This window comes from Neophocaena asiaeorientalis, unplaced genomic scaffold (assembly GCF_003031525.2).
Source record: "Neophocaena asiaeorientalis asiaeorientalis breed wild unplaced genomic scaffold, Neophocaena_asiaeorientalis_V1.1 scaffold67, whole genome shotgun sequence".
Taxonomy (NCBI): Eukaryota; Metazoa; Chordata; class Mammalia; order Artiodactyla; family Phocoenidae; genus Neophocaena; species Neophocaena asiaeorientalis.
Window position 1 is genome coordinate 8,773,358 of NW_020173731.1, and position 23,271 is coordinate 8,796,628.

Here is a 23,271-nt window from a genome sequence, read left to right on the forward strand (position 1 = left end):
TACAGCAGCCACGTTCTTTCCAGTCCCTGCTAATCCCTTTTTCCCAAGCTCACCCTCCTGCCACCTTTCCCCAGTCCCAGCACCTATGGATCAAGACACAGGCCAGACCTCACCGCATCTCACGCTTTGATGTTGACATCAGCCCTGTGGCTCTTTCCTCCTAATCCAGTTAGAGCCTCAGGAGAGATGTTGTTTGGGAATGTAGAAGGAGGGTGGCAGGGAGGGAGCCTGAGGAAGAATTTCCGTGTTCTGCTTGTTCTGAGTTGCTGCCAAAGGAGGTGAGAAAAACTGGTCTGGGTTGATGTGGAGATGCCTTCTTTCTCATGATGCCAAAGCCCTTTAACCCTTTCCTCACTCTGTGGAGAGGTGCCCACCTGTACCTGTCCTGTGCCCTCCACTTGGCCTGGGACTGTGGGCCCTGGCTTGGTTTCAGGTACGGGAGAGAGGATGAGTGTGGTCCCGGCGTTTGCTTTCCCAGAAGTGGAGAGGGAAGGAGTTGACCTTCTGAGATTCCACTAAGATTTAAAAGTGGTGTACTCTAGAAAAGAGTCTGAAATAGGATATATATATCCTAGATAAAAAAAAAAAAAAAATAGTGGTATATTCTATTAAGACAGGGTTCAATTTGGACCCCTGAGGCTGGCTACTTTCCTGCAGGGTTATCTATACAGCTGGGTAGATTGTGACTTGCCCAGGGACTTTGGGCCGAGGTGCCTATGGGAGTTGAAATCCAATCTGAACTCTCCTTGTCAAGCCATACACCCTAGGGTATAAACGTACCCCCAGAGGAGCTCCTGGAGCTGACTCATCTGCCCATAAATACCACCTGTTTCTCAGTTGCACAAAGGCTCTTAAGAGGCCAGCAGGGGCCACAGCTAAGCTAGTCCTCAGCATTTTCTCCTCTCCTTCCTGCACCTTCAGTCACTGTTCTGGATCATTCCTGTGATTCTGTCTCCTTTATTCTCTTGAAAGTTCTGTTAAAGGCAGGGGTCATGCCTTGTTCATATTTATTTCCTTCTTTCTGCCTCATCCTTTCACCAAGTGTTCCCACCTGGGATGGGCCTCAAAACTGTCTCGAAAAAGAAAACCATTCTCTAAGGAACCTTAGAGACCATCTAGCCCAATACTAGTGTTATTTGGCAGGAAAATTGAGGCCCAGAGAAGAAAAGTGACTCGTCCAAGCTTAGAGATGAAGACAAGTTGCCTCTTGTCCTGACATCCGAGTTGACACCTCTTTTACTTAAAGAAGCAGCCACGGAACCCCGGGGGTGGAGGCTGAGAACAGCCTTCGGGTTCAGGCTTGCTACAGGGTTCAGCCAGGGCCTAGGGCCTCCATTCTCTTCAGCCCTGGATCTGAGTTAGGGAATTAATGTTTGCCAAATGGGTGGACGAGGACTGAATAAAGGAAGAACCACCCAGCCAGGCTCAAAGGGCCCTGGGCTGACCTTCCCATATCTCTCTTTTCAAGCCATACACTCAAGGTAGCCAAGTTCTCTTAGCCCTGTTGGAACCCCAGCAGACAAGTTGCTAGGGAGGCAAGTCAGAGGATTCAAGGGTGAGGCTGGGGCATGGCTGCCCACAGCTTGTTCCGACCTGCAGTTGTCTGTTCCTTCTCACTCTTCACTTCGATGTTCTTTAGTTGTTTCTATGAGCTCATAATACCCCTCCTTCTCCTCTGGGCGACTCACCCTTCCTTTCCACCCACACGCCTTTGAGGCACCTGATACTAAAGTCGGGCTCCCACTGGCCTCCCATTTACCCAGAGAAACGGCCCATGAGGAATTTATGGAATGTCCCCAGGAAACTCTGCCATGGTCCAGGCCGCATAGCTCTTTCAACACAGGAAGGAAAAAAAAAAACCGACAGCTAGCCAAGAGTTTGGAGAGGGGAGGGAAGCAGGGTGCGTCAGGACCACTCACTTCTTCCCTGCCTAACCAGGTGTCTGTCAGACTGTGCGGCCTCCGTCCATGGCAGCCCACAGGACAGGATGTCCCCGAGTGGGGACGATTAGAGGAAGCAGAGACTGCCTAGAAGTGGCAGGACCACGAGGTGTTGTTCTGTGCTGTGTCACATACTTGCTCATACCTGCCCTCTGCTCTCCAGGCAGAGAGCAGTGCAGACGAGGCCACCGCCTTCTGAGCCACAAACATGCAGAGGGAACAGGCAGAATAAGGACGAGACCTCAGAACCAAGAGGTGTAACACTTGCCTAGACTAAGGTCCAGTGCGTCAGAGGTGATAAGAAGACAGGCCAGGATTCACCACAGGGATGGAACAATTCCAGAGAAATCAGCTGCCACAGTGTGATTAACCTGGAGGGCTTCATGGAGGAGGAAGCTTACTAGAATCTGCTCTGAGACTGAATGAGACAGACAAAGTGATGAGTTGGGGATGGGAGAGAAGGGCCCTCTAGACCTTGGGTGCCGCACTGAGAAGATGCAAAGCACGTGCCAGCAAGGTCTGGAGTGCGCGGAGGGGCTTGGAGGACTTGGCGAAGTGGAAGCCAAGGCGTAGAGTACTGTGAGGCTCAAGCCCTAGAGGATCAAGTGAAAAGGATCTTGGGACTTTCGCTGACCTTGTGAGCCAACTGTGTGATCCACTGGTGGCAAAGTTAATTAGTCTTCACCACACTAACAGAAGGTCATGAAAAGTGGAGGCTCTACTTCCCACGGGAGATAACATTGTAAGAGGGCTTAAGCCAACCAAAGAGCCAGGTCAACAAGGCCTGCGAGGATGTGGGAGCCATGCTGTACGGAGAATACTTTTAAAAGGATGTTAACCCAAGGGAAGAAGTGGAAGGGAGGAGACGAAACAGCTTTCTTCACAGACTGTGATTTACTGAGCACTTATTATGTGTCAGGTGATATTCTAAGAGCTTGATATCTACTAACTAATCTTTATACAACTCGACGGGGTAGGTGCTATTGTCACCTCCATTTTGCTGATGAGGGAAATAGAGGCCAGAAAAGGTAAAGAAATGCGTCCAAGAGCCACATGGCAGAGCCAGGGTTTGAACCTTGATCGTCTGGTTTCACAATCATGCTTCTCCACTAAGCTGTGCAAGATGAATTAAACTTATTCAGTGTGGCCCCAGAGGGCAGAAGAGGGCCAACAGGTAGGAGTTCCGGTAAAATAGCTTTCCACTTAATAGGAGGAAGAAGCTTCTTGCAGCCAAACTGTCCCATAATGGAAAGAGTTGACTCAGGAGGGAATGAGCTCCCAGTCAGTGGAAATACTGAAGCAGAGACTGGGTGGTCACCGATCAGGGGAGCTGTGGAGAGGCACCTGCACCAAGCACATGACCTTCCCACTTATGCCGCCCCTATTTCTCTGACTCCCTCAGTAGGGGTGGGAGATAAGGGAGGGCAGAGAAGGGGAGCAGAGCGGGGAAGGCCAAGGCACCCTGGGGGTGGGCTTTGAAGTCACAGCTGGGTTCACGCTGGCCCTGGGTGTGTAGCAGAAAGCCCCTGAGGGTCAGCGGGGAGGTGCTTGGCCCAGACAGGGCAAGGCAGGACCCAGAGGACGAAGGCAGGCAGGCCTGGGGCAAGAGGCAGGGGAGGGAAAGCAGGGCCTCCTGGGGCTGGGCACGGCTGACTGTGCCGACATCCCTCCTGGCCAAGGGCAGGCGGTGGGAGTCCACCTAAGAGATGCCCGGAGCTAATACCAAAGCACACGAGGAAGAGTAGTGGCAACAGGGACTACAGACTCATTTAACACGACTTCCCAGGTTGAAGGGAGGGGTCCAGGAGACAGGTCGTGGGGCCCGAGCTGAGAGGGCAGAAGACGCTGGGACCGGGAAGCAGGACTCTCTAGGGTTTGGGACAAAGTCCCATTGGTTCCTCCCCTCCATTGGCAGCTGCTAAAACCTCTGCCTCAGCCCTGGCTTCCCATTTCTTCAGGCCTCCTCTGGCCCCTCAACCCCAGGGCCTCACAGCAGCAGGAGGTGCTGGCTCGCTGTTCTCTCCCGCACCCCTGCCACCGGAAGCCTCTCCTGATGCTCAAGGCCTGGTGACATGTCCCTCACCTCGCCCCTTCCAGCACTGTGACTAGCGCCCTCCTCAGACCCCCTGCCGCTTTGCTCCAATAGCATCTGGTGCGGGAGCAGCTGCCGAATAAGGTGTCCACTTCTCTTGAGACTCACAGGTCCTGGAGGACAGGGGCCCTCTTTTCCACATATGTCACCCATCCCCACAGCCAGATCCAGTGTCTCTCACACATCAGTCGCTCATGAAATTTATCTCAAATGTACCTCCTCCAGGCCAGAGACCTACTTGCACGCGTTGGAAGAGAACCAGACACCAAGAGTGACTCCTGTTGACGTGGCTGGTTTGCAAAGGAAGGAAGTTAGGATGTGGTGGATAGGTCTGCAGGGGAGGGGGAGGGTTGGAGGGTGGCCATGGGATGAGGGGTCTAGGAAACAAGAGAACTGCTGGGACAGGAAAAGAGCCTGTTTTCTGGTTAACGGTGTTTGGAAGAGGGTGGGGTAGTGCTCTCAGCAATTCTGAGCAAGCTGGGAGGAGGGAGCCGCGTTTACACTGTTGCCCGTAGATCCCAGGAGAGCATGGCCAGCTATCTGCCTCACCTGCATCAGAGGCAGTTTTGCCGAGAGGCAGGTACAGAGGCCCAGGCAACCCCTTCCCTGCCACCCCTGCCAGGAGTATCAGACTCCTGGACATTTTTGCAAATCCACAGAGACTTAGCCTTTTCAAGGTCTGGGGAGGGCCGGGGCCTCTTTTGCCACCACCTTCTTTCCCATTAGCTAAGGCAGCCACCAAAATGCCTGTGAAATGCTTGAGGAAAATACTTTCTGCCTTTCCCTATGGGACATACCAACCCAAGGTCTCCAGTCCGCAGCCCACAGGAAACCCTGCCGACGTCCGTTCCCATTCTTATTCTTCTCTTTGTAAGCTCACAAACGAATTACTGAGCCAGGCCAGGAAAACTGTGAGCCTCTCACAGTAGCGGCTTAGGCACTGGAAAGAATCCATTGGGGGCACCAAAGTATTAACTCTCCCAGGCCCTGGGGTTATTGCTCAGTTACTTGATAACACTGATTATTTATGAGATATCTTTCCACGGTCCTTTCCATCCTCCACAAGTACTTCAGCTAAGTATGGCGATGGTTCCCTGCATCTCCACTCCATTTTACAGATGTGGAAAACTGAGCCACCAGGATGTTAAATGAAATATCTTGTCCAAGGTTACATGGCCAACCCATTGGCAAAATTGACATTGGCATTTATAGTTCCTCCCAAAACATGCACGGAAGTTCCTAACCTGCTACTTGGCTCCCTTGTGGGGTGGAGTTGTCTTGGCGGACGGAAAGCCAAGTTGGATGAAAAGCTGAGAAACATACCTTTCTCGCTGTGCCAACACCACTGAACAATAGCCACTCATTCCTCGGAGTGGAAATGATTCACTCGTCTCTCATTGTGAACCTTGGATTGAGTAAACAGCCAGGGCTGTGGGTCTCATTCTAGGAGACCTAGCGGATTTCTTGGGACCTGTGACCGCTGAGCTAATGCTCTGTATCCCTGATGCATCTCAGCAGCTCTAGGGCCTGGGGTAGTGGGCAGCAGCAGATGCCCTCTCCCCCTGCCCCAGAGCCTGTGCAGAGGAGGTGGGCTGGTGGCTCAGAACTCACCACCACATCCCTAGTAATGACTTTGGCTCCCTGCCCAGGCTCCTGCCGCCAAACTCGCTGTTTGTTTTGTTGTTTTATAGGCCTCTTGGGTCCCAGGAACTGGTCTTCTGGAACCTGGGAAAGGCAGCATTTGGCTGGCACAGGGAAGGGGGCATATTTACAGAATCCTTCCAAACCTCCTCCCCTGACCACCACATCCACCTGCTCGACCATGACAGGTAGAGAGAGAGGGTGTGGGTTTCTATCCAGAGCCCCAGCTGACCCCAAGGAAGAGCCCCTGATCTCCCAGAGTCATTCTGAAAGGGAGAAACTAAAGATGCATTTATTTTTTGCACCTTTTGTGCGGCTCCTGTGTGCTTCAATCTTGGATAATCCCGGTGTGAGGAGTCAGGCTGTGTGCTCAGCGTGGTGCTTTGCACTCCAAGAGGGAGCCCTTTGGAGCTCGGGGCTTTATCTCAGGGCAGGTGAAGCACAGGCGAAATGATTCAAGCTCACAGAATCCAGGTGACCCAAATAGGCTCTGTAGAATGTTTAAGAAGCCAAGGTGCTAATGTTTACAGAGCAGTCATCTTTAGGAAAATACAGACCACATAGATACACATCCTTTTAGGTCATTGAGCCTTGCCTGCTTGTGGGTACAGAGCATGGACATATATCTTGAGGTTGGACAGGACCTCCAAAGACCAGCTGGTGCTGTCCTCTTGTCTTCAGGTAGGAACCTATTTGCATAACAGAGAGCATATGAGCTTACAGGATGCAGTTCTGACTCCAGTCTATTAGCTGTGTGACCTCTGAGCTTCCGTTTCCTCATGTGTAAAATGAAGACAATCATAATACCTGCCGCATGAGATTGTAATGAGGAGTAAATGAAATCATTCGTTCTTCAACGAAAATGTATTGAATACCTACTATGCGCCATTTGCTTGGTATACAGTAGTAAACAAAACTGTCAACATCGCCTGCCCTAGTGAAGATTATACCTTAATGTGGAAAGAAAATAATGAGAACGCACAATATACAGTATATTTAGAAGATAATAAGTGCTAATGAAAAAAATAGAGCATAATGAAATCATTTATGTGAAGTGGGGTGCTGAGCTTATATGCATTTAAATATCACTACTATTGTTACTTAACTTGTGAGCCTCAATTTTTTTCTTCTGTGGAGTGGGTAGTAATAAACACTTTGCATAGTTGTTGGAAAGACTAAGTGAAATCATGTATGAAAAGTTCTTACTATGGTGCCTGGCAACAAAAGTGCTTTCCATTATTATTACCAACATCTTGGAGGCTTCCCCCGAAGCCCGCTTCTTCTCTGGCTCCCTGGGGGCGTGGAGCTGTCAGATCAGCCTCTTTTTTAGTGACATGTTTGCAAGGTCAGATGGAGGAAGAGAATCCTGCCCCTTGCCCCCAGCCCTGTGTCATGGGAAAAAAAATACTTGGAAGGCTAGACCAGCTGGGCCGAACTAATCTAATCCTGCTGGACACCGGCATCCAGCTGCATTAGTCACCAGTGAGAGCTTTCCGAGTCCCATATCACCAAACAATAGGTACTGACCCCTCCTCAGGGCCGGGCTGGGGGAAGTGGTGGTTCGGCTCTTATGGCTTTGCAGAATTAACTAAAACGGGGCCAGTCTCTGCCCTTTGCATGTTCCCAAGCCAACCATGATATCCTAGGGCTATACAACTCCACCTTCAATGAACTGTGTGATCTTGGGCAGACCTTAGGGTCATCAACTGGTCCACTGATGCTACCTTGCAAGATTGCTATGCATGTCAGACTTGGGGGATATGAAGAACCTAATATAGAGCCCAGTGTGTAGCAGATGCTTAATAAATGGTAGCTATTCCTGCTCTTACCATAATTGCTGTAAGTGCGACTCTACTAGTGTTACTGCTACCACTCCTACACCATTACCATTCTTTTCTAAGGACCCAGATTCCCTTGGTTTCCATTAGCTCACTAATCCCATAGCATTTAGGATAAACAGGAAGGATTGAGATATTTCTCTGCTCTGTGACAGATGGTGATACTGAAATTCACAGAGATTATGGATTATTATGGATTGCTTAGGGTCACAGGGTAAATCAAGGGAAGACTGGAATCAGAGCTACAAATATTTCAGGTGGAGATGGTGCAGCACACACCTCAGTCACCTGTACAGTCCAACAATGATGAAGCTGAAAGCTTGCAGCTACTTGAACTTCTCTTTCCTTCCTGTTGTCATGTGTCCTTCTGTCCGGAGAAGCAGGAGATATATGGAGATGCAAGGTGCTGAAGGTCACCCTGAGGTTCTGTCCTTTAAGTTTCTTCCTGGGTTTCTGTTCCTCTCCTGGCCTCAGCCTCCAGAAAGGTTTCTAGGCTTCAAGATGGGACACAAGTTTAGGAGCTGGTGCCTCTGGGATTGTCCCAATCGGCCATCATTCTCCAAAACCTCACTGGATTTCAAAGGCTACTGACACCAGCTGGGCGTCCCCACCTAACCTGGAAGGGGCAATAGTATTAACAGCCTTTAGTAGCAAATCAGGAACTCTCACACTTCTGTGTTCAGGGGTGGATGAGAATGCAGCCAAGGAAGGAGAAGAGGCCATGGAGTCTGGACCCTGCAAAGGGGTCAGCCCCACCCCCCAGGGGGAAGGTGGACTCCGTCACACAAGGTCAGGAATGTTCCCCTGATTTTATAACTGGAAAGGCCCTCAGAAAACTAGTCCAGCCAACAGACTTTGGGCAGGTGAGATGTTTATTGTTCTATTTTGTGGATGAGACAGCTGAGGCCTAGAAAGGTTAAGGGATCTGTACAAAATCACCCAGGTCCTTAGCAACAGAAGCAAGATAAAATCCAGGTGTTTAGACTTTACTTTTGGGGCCCTTCTCTCTGTATCATATGGAAGAATGTTCCCTCTGCACAAAACCTCAAGCTGACCTCTGCCTTTCCCTAGCATGCAAGCATTCCCTAAGCAGAACCTAAAATTGGTCTGGGGATCATTCTCTACAGGGAAAGAGTCTAGCTGAACTTCCTATCCCAGGCCTGGCCATACAGCCTTGCTCTGCGGTGCCCAGCATCACTGAGCCCTCACTGTATGTGACTTGAGGATCTATCTAGAGCCTGGCCAGCAAGGAGGCCTGCTTACCCACAAAATGCTTGCCTTGGGGATAAGAAGTTCTGACAAGTCAGAAGAACACTGAATTGGGAACCTCAGGTTTTACATATGAGTCCTTTTTCTAGGCATGCTGCTTTATTTATTTATTTATTTTGCAGGGAGTAGGCCTATTATAACTTAGACACTCACTATGTGCTAAGCCCTGAGCTACGTATTTTTTTAGTTAAACCTCACAATACCCTTGTAAGGTAAGGATTAATATTACATCCATTTTCCATATGAGCAGACTGAAGCCCAACGAAGTTAGGTAACTTGCCGAGTCACATTGCTTCTAATTGGACAGCTGGGATTGGGATCTAGATCCCTCTGACTCCAGACCTGGGCTTTGTGAACCACTAACTTTGAGCACTCTATCGCCCTTCTCTAAGATTCTGTTGGTCCCTCTGTAACCCACCACCTGCCCTACAGAGAGCTGCAAGAAGATGCAGGAGAGAAGAGTGGAAGGACTGACTTTGCACTCTTTCCAGCCAAGATCCCCTGGAAAACCAGGACGTGGCAGCTGTCACCTCGGCACACGCTGCTTTGTGTCACTCCCCTCAGGCCTCCTCCTCCCCTTCCCACCCATCTCAGCCCAGGCCACAATGGATGCAGTGGCAGCCTTTGTGCCACACACAGTCCCCAGCTGACTCCCCTTTCTCCAGGCATCATTGTTTGCTGTGAGCTTTCTGAAGGGGAGACAAAGAAGTGTTACTGACAAGGCCAAGAGCTGCCGTGTAAAGCGTGGGGCCTGGGCCCATCACCCGTGCATCCCTTGGAGGCCCCGGGCTTTCCTTCAAAGACGCTGTCTGGGATCTTTTGTGTGCCAGTCATACCCATTCAGAGCTGGCCGGGCAAAGGTTTCGGGTGGGGGAGGAGGACACTGAGAAATGGACTCATTTCGATCTGGCAAAATTGGAAGAGACATTTAATGTAATAGTTAACAGCAAACCACTGCCGGGGGGATGGGCCCGAATGCTTGTTCTCTGTTTATGGAGCTTATGCAATTCCATCAATATTGATGCCTGATGCCTTTGATTCTGACACTAATCATTGCTATGAATTAAATTTGCAGCCATATAATTAGGATCGCTATTAATAGGGCCCTTAGCTAAGCACTCCGACGCGGCATATCTTTTTCTCCATAGAAAATGGCATCCTTGGAACTCTGCTAATGGGGCGCACCTGGGATTTGCCAAGAATGATGTGAAAATTATACATTCTATATTTGTATTGGGCCTTTACTAAAATATCAGCAAGCAAAGGTGAGGCTGGAGGGAAGGTTCCCCCTTGCCCAGAGCTGTGGGCAGCAATTAGGTATCTCTCCCTCTCTTTCAGATCTTTAGGAAAGGATATTCCAGAGCCAGTTTGCTAGCTTACGGTCTAGGGTCCGACAGCTCAGAGTCAGGAAGGTCTTCTTTAAGTCTAACCTTAACCTTAGGCTAAAAGACTAGGTACTCTGGTGATTTCTTTCTCAGACTTTCAGGTGGCTATGAGCCAACTGAGGGAAGAAGAACGTCTTGGTGTGCCCCAAGCTCGGCTGGAAGGGGCTGAGACAAACCCCTATGGATAGGCCCAATTGGCCTCATTTTTAGGTAGATGATTGGGCAAGACCCCCACTCACAACTGATTCCAAGGGTTGCCATCCAGAGAGCGCCGGTTAACCTCACACATAAAAGGGCCCACTGCTACACCTGGTGGGAAAGGATGAGCTCTCTCTCACGATGAGGTACATTCCCAGGTAGATCTGCAGCGTATTTATTTACTGGGGAGCCCAGTCATTTATTATCATCAGGCACCCAGGTCAGCGCTGGAGACTCAATGCCCCACTCACCCTGAGTAATCACACGTCATCATGCACATAAGGGTCCTCTAATCCTTTTCTAACAGTAGCACACGTGACACCCCCCCTTATCACTGCGAGTAATATGCACCACTTGGCATAAGAGATGCACTTGTCCCTGCTCTTTTGACTGTCAGACTGAAAATAATCTTTCCTCCAAATCAACATTTACTGATTTTTCTTTTCCTTTCGTATTTTTATGTCATTGTGAGAAGACAGCGGTTTGAGTTCAAGTCCTAACCCTACTATGTATTAAGTTTGTGATCTTAGCTAAGTTATGTAACCTCTTGGAAACTCAGATTTGAGGGTTCTCACCTTTAAAACAGGAATAATAATATCTACTTCATAAGGGTAATAATGAGGTTAAAGAAGTATCTCAGTTGCTTATCGTGGGCCTTCCACACCTAATAAGATTCCTCACTCCCCTTCCTCTTTCTCCTCTCACATATACCCAGATGCAGAGGACAAAAGCCTCTAGCTCTCGGTACCCACGGCATTCGGAAGACTGCCACTTTAGTTCCCACCTCTTCTCGGGGACACCACATGGAAAATTAACTCTTCCAAACAAATGGCGAACTGCAACATGAATTCCAAACGCCTTCGGTCTTTTTCTCACACACACTGAAAGGCTGAGCCGGGGCTTCTCACCCCACCATAGGCACCACAATTTCTGTTGTTTCTCTTTATTCTCAAGTAGCCTAGGGTTCTAGGTGGACTGAATCTGTCCTTGAGTTCAGGGCCCAGAGCTCGAGCACAACTCCTAGGCGCTGAGTGCTTCAAGGTACGAAGAAAGGGGCAAGGGCACCGTAGCCTCACCTGGAATGGAGGCCCTTTTCATACAGGATTCTTACTCGCTTCTGCCCTCCGCCCATACCTCCACTGTACATTTACCCTTTCTATGTATGGGCATACTTCAAGACAAATGTGTGGATAGATAGCAGTGGGCCAATGGCCAACATTAGCCAGAGAATGTAGAAGACCCTCGAAGACAGTGTGCTTGGTTCAGTCCAAATTCAGAAGTACCTGAATTTGCCACTAGTTAACAAACAGCTCTTTTAACCTTTATGCCTGAAGTTAAGAGGGGATGGAGATTCGTGTTGGGTTATTGCTGGGGTTGCTGTTCTTTTGGTTCCCACGAAGCAGAGGACATAAATCAGTCCCTTTAATTTTCAAAATTTGCCTGATGTTGGGCAGGTACCTAGTTACTCATACATGCATTCAAGCATACATCCAGCACGGTGACACTCACCCCATTCTGATCTCTTGTCACTTGCAAGATCTTGGATGACGCCAACAAACCCCCCAAGTGGACTGACCCTGTGAGGCAATGTGATGCACCCACAAATGCTTCTGCACCTCCAGTCTTTCCAAGAGTCTAACTGCTCTGGAAACCATAAAACACTGAGTAGCTTCAGTCTCAAACAGATTGGTGGTCTTGCCAGAGGAATGGCCACAGTCAGAGAAATAGAGGAAAAAATATGCCCAGCCTCTCCCCATCAAATCAAAGAAATAAAAAATCTGTCTCCTTGGTGCCTCCCCAGTATTTATGTCTGAACCCAGCAGGCACCCCTGGGCTGCAGCCAGTCTGTGTATTAGCATTAGTCCATTATGCTTTTTATGATGCATGTCACCCCCACCCCACCTCCTCCCCCGCATGCCACATTTTATGACTATCCTTTTCATTTCTGGAAAGAGTTTCAAAGAATGGCAGGTGCCTGCATTTCCCCACTCTTTGGGGACCTATTTGTAGGCAGCCTGTCCCAGGCCATAAACAACGGGAGATAAACCACAGCCACTGGCGGTAAATGTATCCAAGGCCAAGGAGGCAAAAAAGTAGGGGGGCTTGGGTAAGCTTGGTGGCGTCTGTACAAGCCCAGTGGCCAGTGGGTCTGGGGTAGATGCTACCCACAGAAGGAGAATCAAGGGGTTGGTACAGAAGTGGATGCCACCCTCCCAGATTTCTACAAGAGCTAGAGGGAAATCCTACCACTCTCCCTCATTCCCACTGAAGCCACTTGTCCCTGAACTTTGATCAGAACCAGTAAACTTTCCAATAAGAAGAGGATGGTTCCCTTTGGCATCGTTTTCTGCTGCTAGCTCATGTTGCTACATAGGTTACTCTGTGCCACTCATGTCCCATTGATGCTTCTAGATCTTGGAGCCACTGTCTCTGCCTTCTCCCACCCTCTCTCCCTGTGACGCCTACCCCAACCTCTTCCTTCTTCCCTCTCCAATCCTCTTCCCCTCCCTCATGTCCAAGACCAAGTCTTACCAATCAATCACCACTAACTTCTGCCTCATTAGATCTTCAGCCAGGAGTCTGGCGGTCATGGCGCTGATATTTATTTGTTTCAGCTTTGAGCTGCATCCACAAGCAAGTCACTTGTGACTCTGCAGGAGCCAGCACCTGGAGCCAGCTTTGCTCCATAAAAGGCACCTCTGGGAGAAGAAAACCAAATTCTGAATGAATAATTAGTCTAGTGGAGATTTCAGATTCTTTCTGCACACACAAACAGGAACCACAAGCGAAGAATAGAGCAGAGATAGAAGGAGGTGGGTGGTGGGGAAGGACAGCCAGCAAAGCCCTGAATAATTAGTGTGTTGAAGAGTTTTCTTTCTCATCAACCCCATCTTAGTGGCAGGACACGGACAGAGGGTGGAGGTGATGTTCTTTTTCTCTTCCTTCTTTGGTTTTGGACCCCACGTCAAATGGAAGCAAGAAGATGAAAGTGACGTGCATTTAAAATGTCCGTACACATCAGGCTGCCGGAGATAGTAGCTATTATACTGCGTGTCTGTATTTTTGCAGTAAGCTGCTAAATTATTTATTGGGCACTGGGCTTTAATCTCATAAACCTGCCTGTGGGCCCCAGGCACCGGCAGCCTGAGCGCCACATAAAACACGTACATCGGGGCCAGCTGCAAGGAACACTCCAGTGACTCTGTGTAGTGACTGTTCATTTTCACTCAGTCTTTTCCCCCAGACCAGCTCATTAACAGCAGGCAGACCCAATGAAGAACCTTCTCATTTTTCCCTCACTGTGAACTTGGAAGTGGATTTGCATCTCGTAGTAGACTAGAGCCGCAACCAGAGCCCAGAGGACCAGGGGAGCTGTAGCAAGGGGCTGTTCTAGAGTCTCTTTCCTGGGCTGAGGGATGGGAGCCTTGAAAGAGGGAGCAGATGACTCCAGGACCCCTGGATGTTGCTGGGGTTGTCCAGAGCTAAGTGCCCTAAGCTGTGAGCTCCCCCCGCTACCCCAGGACTTATCGAGAGATGACCCTGGACAAATCTCCCTGGTTCTCAGTCCGGAAGAAGACAACTCTCTTGGTATAAATCTCCCAGTCATTCTCTGAATGCCAAGATACTAAGAACCCCCTTAAACTTACTTAATGGTTTGAGGTATGTAAAGAGCTTTCATGTATATAGCGCTCATTTTGAGCTCATCTAGTCATCTTAACAACCCCATGGGCTGTGGTCTTATGGCTGAGGAAACTGGCCCAGAGGAGTCAAGAGATTTGCCCAGCATCACCCAGCAATGACACTATGGTTGGACCTTGGATGCCCATCCCTTGCCCATTCTAGATATAGGAGCTCACAGGCTTTAAGCTAGTGTGGAAACTGAGGCAACAGTCATCTCTGACACCCAAGCCGCCTAGGGCTGGCCATGTGGGAGCAATGTTAACAGCCGTGCCCTTGTCATAGGAATTTGAGTACGAGAAGGTTGTGCTTTCCAAATCCTGGGCCTCTCCTCTCCTTGAGCAAACGAAGCAATGGCAGGACTTGTCTGGGTTTCATCATTCCCTGTGCTGGAGCTGCCAACCTCTTATAACTCTCCCCTGCAAAGCCAGAGGGGCAGGGAGACCCAGTAGGAGGATATGGCAGAAGCTGAATGCACAGGACTTTTAACCAGTGTTCCTGGATTCAGGGGGGCTCATGATCTACCCCCAAAAATGTTATGCAAACATTTGTATGTCTATAATTTTTGTGTAGAGGGCCCATTGCTTTCATCAGATTCTCAAAGCAGTCTTTGACCCTAAAATGTTGAGTCTGTCTAATGGTTTTTAGACAGTGTGCCTTTGAGCTCTAAGGTGAGCACTCTAATCCCCCAGTTCCATCCTCCTTCAATCAAAGCATCTTGCTCTCATCTATTTTATATGTATCAGATTTAAATGACAGAAGATGAAATGTTAGGCCTACCTGACCATCGAGTGGTGTAACAGGCGTGCATACACCATACTCACCACCTACCATGCACACACATGTACGTACACATGCACAGATACACATATGCATGCACGTACACAAGTACAGGTACACATACACACACACACACACACACACACACACACACACACACACACACACAAACTCCCACTCCCAAGCTTGGCGTAAGTGGCAGCAGAACAAGGTGAGACAGAAAGAGCCCAGATCAAGACCAAGAGGTGAGTGAGGGCTGAAGCATGGAGACTAGATCAGGCCTAAGGGAGGAGTGGATCATTGAGGACCTCACAGGCAGGAGACAGAGTATCAGTCCCGGTCTTGGTTGTAAAGCCAAATCAGACAGCACAGGCTAGGACAGGAGGCCAAATGGGTGGCTCTGAGTGAGTGTCCAGAGACCCAGCCCAGGCCAGAGGCAGGAGTCCTGATAGCTGAATTCACGGCTCTAACCCAGCCATGAGGTCAGGGGCGGGGATGCACACACGGGGGCTAAGACTTGCTTTTAGAACGTTGTTGCATCTCCATGGCCTTCTCACCTCGGGACTTCGCGCGTGTTGTCCTACCCACCTAACGCCTTCTCATCTTCAGGGTACTATGGCATCACCTCCTCCAGGAAGGCCCCCCTTTGTGTGCTTCGTAGCACCCCATCACATGGCTATCAGAGCAGGGAGCATAGCGGTTAAGAAGAGTCCAGTCCCAAGGTGTCCTGGATTCCACTCCTGACTCTGCCCCTTAGTACCTGGGTGGCATAGTAAGAATCACCTCACCTCTCTGTGCCTGTCTTCTCATGTGCAAACTAGAAATAATAATAGTTTCTGCCTCACAGGCTTGTTGTGGAGCTACATGTAAATGAGCCAATACAGGTAAAGCACAGAGAGCAGTGTCCAAAAGAGGATAAGTGTCCAAAATAGGATAAGGGCTCAGTAAATGTTACCTATTATCATTGTATGTATTGTCATCACCCTTTTTCTTTTCTCTGCCCTCAGTACACTCAGCAGTTTTGGAATAGGGGCTGCATTTATCATCTCTTTGTCTGTAGGACCAACTAATGTAGCAGAGATTCAATACATGTTTAAAAAGAAAGAAAGGAGAGGGGGAAGGTGGGGAGGGGGGAGGAGGGAAAAACTCCTAGGACAGGAGTCATCCTTCTGCCCCAGTAGTAAGACATCTTCTTGATGGGAGTCAAAAGGGGCTTGCATGTGTGTCCTCCAGGTAAGGTAGGACTTCAGAAGTTCCTAGCAATGTCTCCGGCTGGCCATGGGCGAAGGATGAGATTCTTCGGGGAGTGTACAAGCTTCAAGCAATCACATCTCACACACAGAAATTCAAGCCATCAGTTGCTGCAGACAGATCCCTTTGGGACTGCCCTTTCTCAGAGGGGAAAATTCCTTCAGCCTCACTTAGCTCACAGCCTCACCCACCTGTCAGTGCTCCATCTGCAAATCCCAGTAGGTACTAGTTCGATGCCAAAAGAGAGCTGGCAGAGGAGACACCAAGGTGGTCCGTGTGGTGCCCTGCCCATCCCCCTCTGTGATTCCATCAACCTTTTGGAGTCCAGAACTTAGTAGACTGTACACCTCCTGCCACCAAGGGTTTGAAGATGCAGAACTACACCCATGATTACTTAGCGTGTTCATTCATACATTCGCTCATTCAAAATAACGAATATTACTATCAGTGCCTACTATGTGCTTTCAAATATATTACTTGTTGCTAATATCATCATTAATTACATTAAGCCAGTATCTCTCAGCTGGGGTGATTCTACGGACATTTGGTGAAATCTGGAGACATTTTTGATTGTTATGTCTGGGGGCAGGAGGTGCTACTGGCATCTGGTGGATAAAGGCCAGGTATGCTGATAAATGTCCTATAATGCACAGAACAGCCCCCACAAGAAAGAATGATCCTGCCCCTATTGTCGTAGTGCTGAGGTTGAGAAACTGACAAAGCAACAAACATTTATTGGTCATCACGTCATGTATTGTGCCAGCCACCGTGCTAAGCACTTTGCTTTATTTAATCCTCCCAACAGCCCTGCAACACAGGGACTAGAACTACGTATCTTTCCAGATGAGAAAACCAAGGCTCAGGGAGGTGAAATTATTTCCCCGTTCATTCATGTCATATGTATTTATCGGACAACTCAGTAGGTGGTGGATTTGGAGAGCAAACCCACCCGAAGTCTGCTTGTCCACTAAACCCTGTTAGCTCTCTGCTCCAGAGCAGGAAAGAGAAACAGGAAATAAGTAAGTGCGGGAGAAGTGTAAGTTTGGGGAGGAAAGCAGAGTTGATAAATGCCACTGGGTATGACAAAGATACTGCTTTTCCTTACCTGCCTTCTCCTGCCTTTCATTCCCCACACCTACTCACGTGCTCCCAGACACACACATAAGCAATTGAACAAAATCCTTGAGGCCCCAGTTTGCCTTCAAGTTTATTTTGGTGTGGGCAGTGATTTTAGCTTGAGATTACACCCTCCTTCCTCTCCCCTCAAAATGTGTCTCATCTTATAAACACAGCCAGTTCTTTGGCTGGGAGAAGGGTGGAAATATTTCTCCCGCTCCTGAAGTGTCTTGATAAAGATCTGCTCTCTGCCAGCCTCCAGCTTCTCCTTTTGCTGATTTAGGGCATGCTGTAGGAGGTGTGGTATTTTATCTGTAGCTCCTGACCGGTGGGCTGTTTGGATGGGGCCAGCATGTGTCGTGGGAAGAATGTGGACTTTGGAATCAGACCATCTTGGTTCAAATCTTTGCCACCTACTAGGTAGGCGATATTGGGAAAAGTATCCTTACTGAGCTCTGGTTTCTTCATCTGCAAAATGAGAATGATGATACCTACCTTGAAGGGTGCTTTCAAAATTAAATGAGGTCAGGGATGTTCAGCTTTTCGCCCGGTGCTTGGCAAAGAGTGAGCCCTCGGGAAATGCAAGCCAGTATTCGCATCTTCCACCTCAGCCCCAGGTTGGCTTTTCCCAGGGGCTCAGACAGATGGCGAGGTGTAGTCACTGCACCCTCCCACCCTCCTGGTGGGCCTCTCTACCTGCTCTGGGTCTTCTCTGGGGCCCACGTGTATAGGTCAGCCCAGGCCCCCAAATCAACCACAAGACCGCCCTGCCCCCGCGGTGAGTCCGGCTACTGAGACCACACCCACCACTACCTCTCCAGCACATCATGTGAGTGAGAGTCATCCGTGATTCCTATTCACCCCTCAACTCAACAGAGGCCCAAAGAATGGCACAGAAGAGTAAGCAGTGGTGCCAGTGGACCCTATTTAAAGATGTATGCTGACGTCATTTCAGACCCCGAGGCTAGGAGGGATCCTCAAGACGCCTTGTCCTAAATGACGGTCCTCACCACCATCCTTTGGTCCTTCTCCTCCAGCTTCTCACAATGGAGGATGTACTAGAATGGGCAGCTACAGAAGGGAAACCCATTCATTGAGCACCTACCATGCACTAGACCGTTTGCCACCTGAACGTAGCCCACCCTCCCCTCCTGGGCGCACTATACCCAGTCCCGCTGGAGCAGGAGTGCGTGAGCACTGCTCTAAAGACCCTCAGAAGATGACCTTCCTTATCTCTCTGCTGTCTTATCTTTGGGGACCTCCTGAACCTCAGGGTCAGGAAGACCCAACGTTAGGAATTACAGTATGCAGTGTACTTTCTCATTTCCCATCTCATTTAGTTCTGCTAGCACCTCGAGGGGTGGATATTCTTATCTCCTTTTGGAAGATGGGGTAAACAGGTCCCGATAGATTATTCAGTTAGTGAGCCCTGGAGCCTTGACATAAGTCCTACTTTTGTGGTTCGAAGCTCACAACCCCTGAGATGCCTCAGTTCCCTTGCTGGATTCTTCCTTATATCTTACCTAAAGTAACCATTTAAAAATTGTTCTTGGAACACTGTAGGCTATGGGCCATGGGAGATGTAAAGGACAACACAGCAACGGGCCTTTCCTCAGGTATCTACAGTCTATTTGAAGGTGTGGGATGTGTTTGCCAGCTTCTCACTTCCCCAGAAGACAGGATACTGTGCCCCCTCTCCCAGAGGTTCTGGCGGTGCAGCTCAGGCATGGGGTGGTGTGGAGCTAGAGAAAAGGAGCCCAGACATCAAGTAGCCTGGGCTCCAGCCCTGGCTCTATAGCCATTGCCCTTGAGGAAGTTACCCTGTTCCCTTATATCTAAAATGGAGACATTGATGATTCTGGTTCCTAGCTCGAAGGACTAAGGAGGAGATTTAGTGAAATAATATGTGTGAAAGCATTTGGAAAGCAAATGTTAGGGTCGGTGCTCTCATTGTTCCCCCTCCCCAACCCCTACATCTTATTAGCAGCCTCAGACACTCTGAGACATTTCTATTGCCAGTCACCATCGTAGCCTGACCATATGTCTTGTGACCGGGGCAATCACAGTTGCGTGTTTCAACTGCTACCCACCCCAAAGCCATACCCTCCTCCCCATTAAAAAAAAAAAAAGAATATAGAATGAGCTAAGCCCTAGAGAGAGAAGCTGACCTCTGCAGGTTATACCCCAGGAATACGTGGCCTGGTCATGTCCTGCAGATGGAGAACAAAAATGCCAGAAACTTCCACCAGATCTTGGTCACTGTTCCAGCAGGAAGGGGAGCAACAGTTTAGGGAGGACCAAGACCCTGAGGATATCTTTCCACAGCTGTGGCTGTTGTGGTCTCTCCAGGGAAGATCTCTGACTGGAGAGGTTTTCAGGTTTGCCTTCGCGAGGTTGGTTGTAGGGAACTAAGCTTGAGCACAGAGCAGGAAGGAATTTCAGATTTTGAGTGTTCACGAGGAATGCATTCGTTGTGAAGGCTGCTGCCCAATCCCTTCCACATCCAGCCTCCCACAGTCTCTCTGGCTCATTGCAGAGCTGAGATCAGCTAGGTAACAGAAACATCTTCCTCTTGCTGGTCTGTGACACGCCCCTGCCAGGATGGGAGCCATTACCTTTTCCAGATGTGGAATAATTGCAGGGCTCATCACCCCGGGAGGGGGAGGGTGCTGCTGGGATCCCTCTCCAAGGGACTCCAGGTCCTTTTATTTAATCCTCAGGAGAGTGAGTAACAATAAAGAAAGTGGGAGATGCGGAGGAGAGGAGCTAAAGTATTTGCCCAAAGACACTGTGAGCTGCTCGTAATTCCAGCTCAAAATTCTTAGGTCCGCCAAACACTGAAATGTGTCTCTTGTCCCTCCCCCTTCCTTCCTACAGGAAGAATTTTGTACAAAATAACATTGCAATTCCCAGAGCAGCACTCCATTGCTTAGCTACCTCTCCGCAGATGTGGGGCCCCCTTCTCCTCCCCCCAACCCATTTTCTCTATCACTGCCTCCTGCCTCCAAGCCTACCTTCCTGAAAGACTGTGTTGACACTGTCGTTAAACAGCAACACCTGCTGGCGTTCTCTGGTGCAAGGATAACAACCCAACTTTAAAAAGAAAGAATACTAAACAAGAAAGGTTGTAGGAGGTGTCGTCGTGGGTTCGGGGGCTTTCTGTGTTTTGCTTTTTTGCCAGATTATCTTTCCTGCACTTCTCTGTTGATTCTCTTATTCTGTAAATGAAGAATTTGTTTTTAACATCTTTATTGGAGTGTAATTGCTTTACAATGGTGTGTTAGTTTCTGCTTTATAACAAAGTGAATCAGCTATACATATATCTAACCCTCCTCCCCCCCACCCCTCCCTCCCACCTCCTTCCAGCAAATGCTGATGTAGGGTGATAAAGATGGGGTTCTCAGAATCTTGCCTAATAATAACTCCCTCGAAAGTCATTACCTGGGTGGCTTTTCCTTCTCTGTGCTTCTGCCCTGGAGTTTCTCCTGTTTATCCAAGGAGCCTCATAGGGAGACCCCTGACAGCTTTGCTCACTGCCCCAGTGGTTGTTAAGCCTGGGTAGATGCCTGCTCAGCGGCTCCCACCATCCTGCCCACAGAGATCTAGCCCACTTGGAAGCCCCAGCAACCCATTCTTAACCACACTGTCCCTAAGTGCCATGGGATCCTGCTGCCTGGCTCATTTCCTCTTGCTGCCAGCTGGAGCTCAGATACAAAGCCTATTATTTTTTTTTTAAGATGATAGGTCAAAAGCAATGGATTTTTATTTTTGCTTTCAGACAGAGGCCAACGAGGAAGAAAATGGCAGCTTCAGAAAACTGAGTTGTATCTTGTGGTTGCCAGGGGTTTGGGGACTGGTGAGGGCTGGAGGGGTTGAGTTACTGGAATCGGGGTCCAAGGGAGCTTTGCAGAGGTCAACCCGAAGCTGTATTTGTGGGAACAATCAAACTGATGACTCTGATGGTTTTCTATTGTGTCATGGAAAAGGCTTCTAGGGAATTCTTGCCAAGTCTTTAGAAGAAAAGATATATATAGCTAATGATGAGTGTATTTATGGAGAGATATATGGATATATTCATGCCAGTTAGCTCTGCAGGCAGGAGGAGGTGCCCTGGAAAAAGAGGAGAACACGAGGGTCTCCCTACAGCTCTTCTGGACCCTGGGAGAAGGACACATGAGCATCATGGGAGGTACTGGGATCTTTGGGCTTAATCTCCAGGGACCCACCTCCTAGACCAAGAGAGGCTTCCTAATGGAGGCCAAGCCTCTGAGCCAGAGTTTTCCTTTGAACTATTCAGGCAGGTCCCTGCCATCTAGAGGACGTCTTGGAAGGAGAACCTTTGTGTTCTCCTTCCAAGAGAGGGCTCTGTGATCTCTGAGTAACCTAATCTTCAGAGCAGAGTGTGAGAGGCAAGGAGGCCATATGGGAAAATGCAGCAGTGCAGGGTGGAGTGGGGGGCCGAGGGCTGATGCCCCAAAGAAGGGATGGAATGCTCCGAATTCAATTGCTTTTCACCTGTGGGAACAAAGCTTAATTGGACTGTCGGCCTTGGAGGGACCGAGACCCTGAGTTTACAGGCATTGGGAGGCTTGTCTGCTTGGCTGGTACCATCTGCTGGCCCCCTTGGAGCCTGGAGGAACGGCTGAGGCTTACTGCGAAGTTGGGCTAAAGATTCTTTCCAGAATCTCCCTGGAACTACACGATGTATGTGTGGTATGTGTGTGTGGACGTGTGTGTTTGTGCGTGTACATGTGTTTATGTGTGTGTGGTGTGAATATGTGTTTATGAGTGTGTGTGCATACGTGGTGTGTGTGGTTCGTGTGTATGTGTGCGTGTGGGCATGCATGCCTGTGTGGGAGGGTGTGTGTGATATGTGTGCATGTATGTGTTTGTGTGTGCATGTGTCTGCCCATGTGTGGCGGTGGGAGATGTGGTGTGTGTGTGTGTGTGTGTGTGTGTGTGTGCGTGCACTCTTCCTGACTTCTCTCCATCCAAGGACCTCCCAGAGCGGGTGAGGCAGCCAGGGCCGTGAGTGAATTGGTTGGGAGGACTAGCTGGGCGGCCCAGTATCTGCTTCTGCATCTCTCATCCCATCTCCGTCATGTCAACAGCTCTCAAAATTGACTGAAGCGTGGCCACTTGCCTCATCCCCAGCCTGTGCCCCCGTCCCCATCTCTGCCCATACCCGCCGCATCGGAGGCCTGGGGGTGTGATGAGTAAGTCAGGCTAATGACATTGCACCCACCTTATCTAGCATTGCCCTTGGTGTACCTTCCTCGATGTGTTTCTGAAGCAGCGGGTGGGGATGGGAGGCAGGATATTATTGCAAAACCCGTTTGGCTGTAGCTGCCACCTGAATTCCTCCTCCACAGCAGACACCCAGTGCCGCCCCTCCCCAGGCAAATTGTGTAGCTTAGTACTAGCAAAGAGACTCAAGGTCTAAAGAAGGCATATAGGTTGGCGAGAAGAACATAAGAGTTGTGACACTCTTACACTTCCCTTTCCTCCTCCGTGTCTCACCCTACCCAACACCCACCCTCAACGACAGTCAGTCTGCATTCCTAAGGAGCAGGACAGCATGTGAACATCTGGAGAAACCACGAATGAAAGTTTGACTCAAGTCAGAGACTTTCTAGAATAGCATTGTCCAAAAGAACTTTCTGTGATAAGGGAAATTTTTATATCTCTGTCGTCCAGTACAGTAGCCACTAGCCTCAAGTGCCTATTGAGAGATTGAAATGCATTAGTTCACCTGAAAAACTGAATTTCTGGTTTTCCTGAATTTTAATTCATTTCAATTGAAATAGCTCCATGTGGCTAGTGGCTACTCTACCAGATGGCACAGTTTTAGAATATGAAGTAGAAACAACTCCAAAGTCTGGGATACCTTTCAAGCCTAGAAGAGAATCCTCCATCTCTCAGTCCCAATTAAAGAGAGGGCGGTTTTGTAAGATGCCACAGTGCGGGGTATTTACCATCAGCCCAGAGTGAGCCACATTTTTAGCCTAAAGCATGAGATACACTTCTTTCTATGATCTATTCCCCAGGCCAAAGAAACGGAGGGATGGAATAAGCAGGACTGA

The 23,271-nt window shown here is 49.2% G+C and overlaps 1 protein-coding gene across 1 annotated transcript in view; it reads left to right on the forward strand.

The window, feature by feature from the left end:
* The window catches only part of PLXNA2 (plexin A2), a 209,143-nt gene that overhangs the window by 32,336 nt on the left and 153,536 nt on the right, over positions 1-23,271 (forward strand). The gene's annotated exons all lie outside the window — the stretch shown is intronic.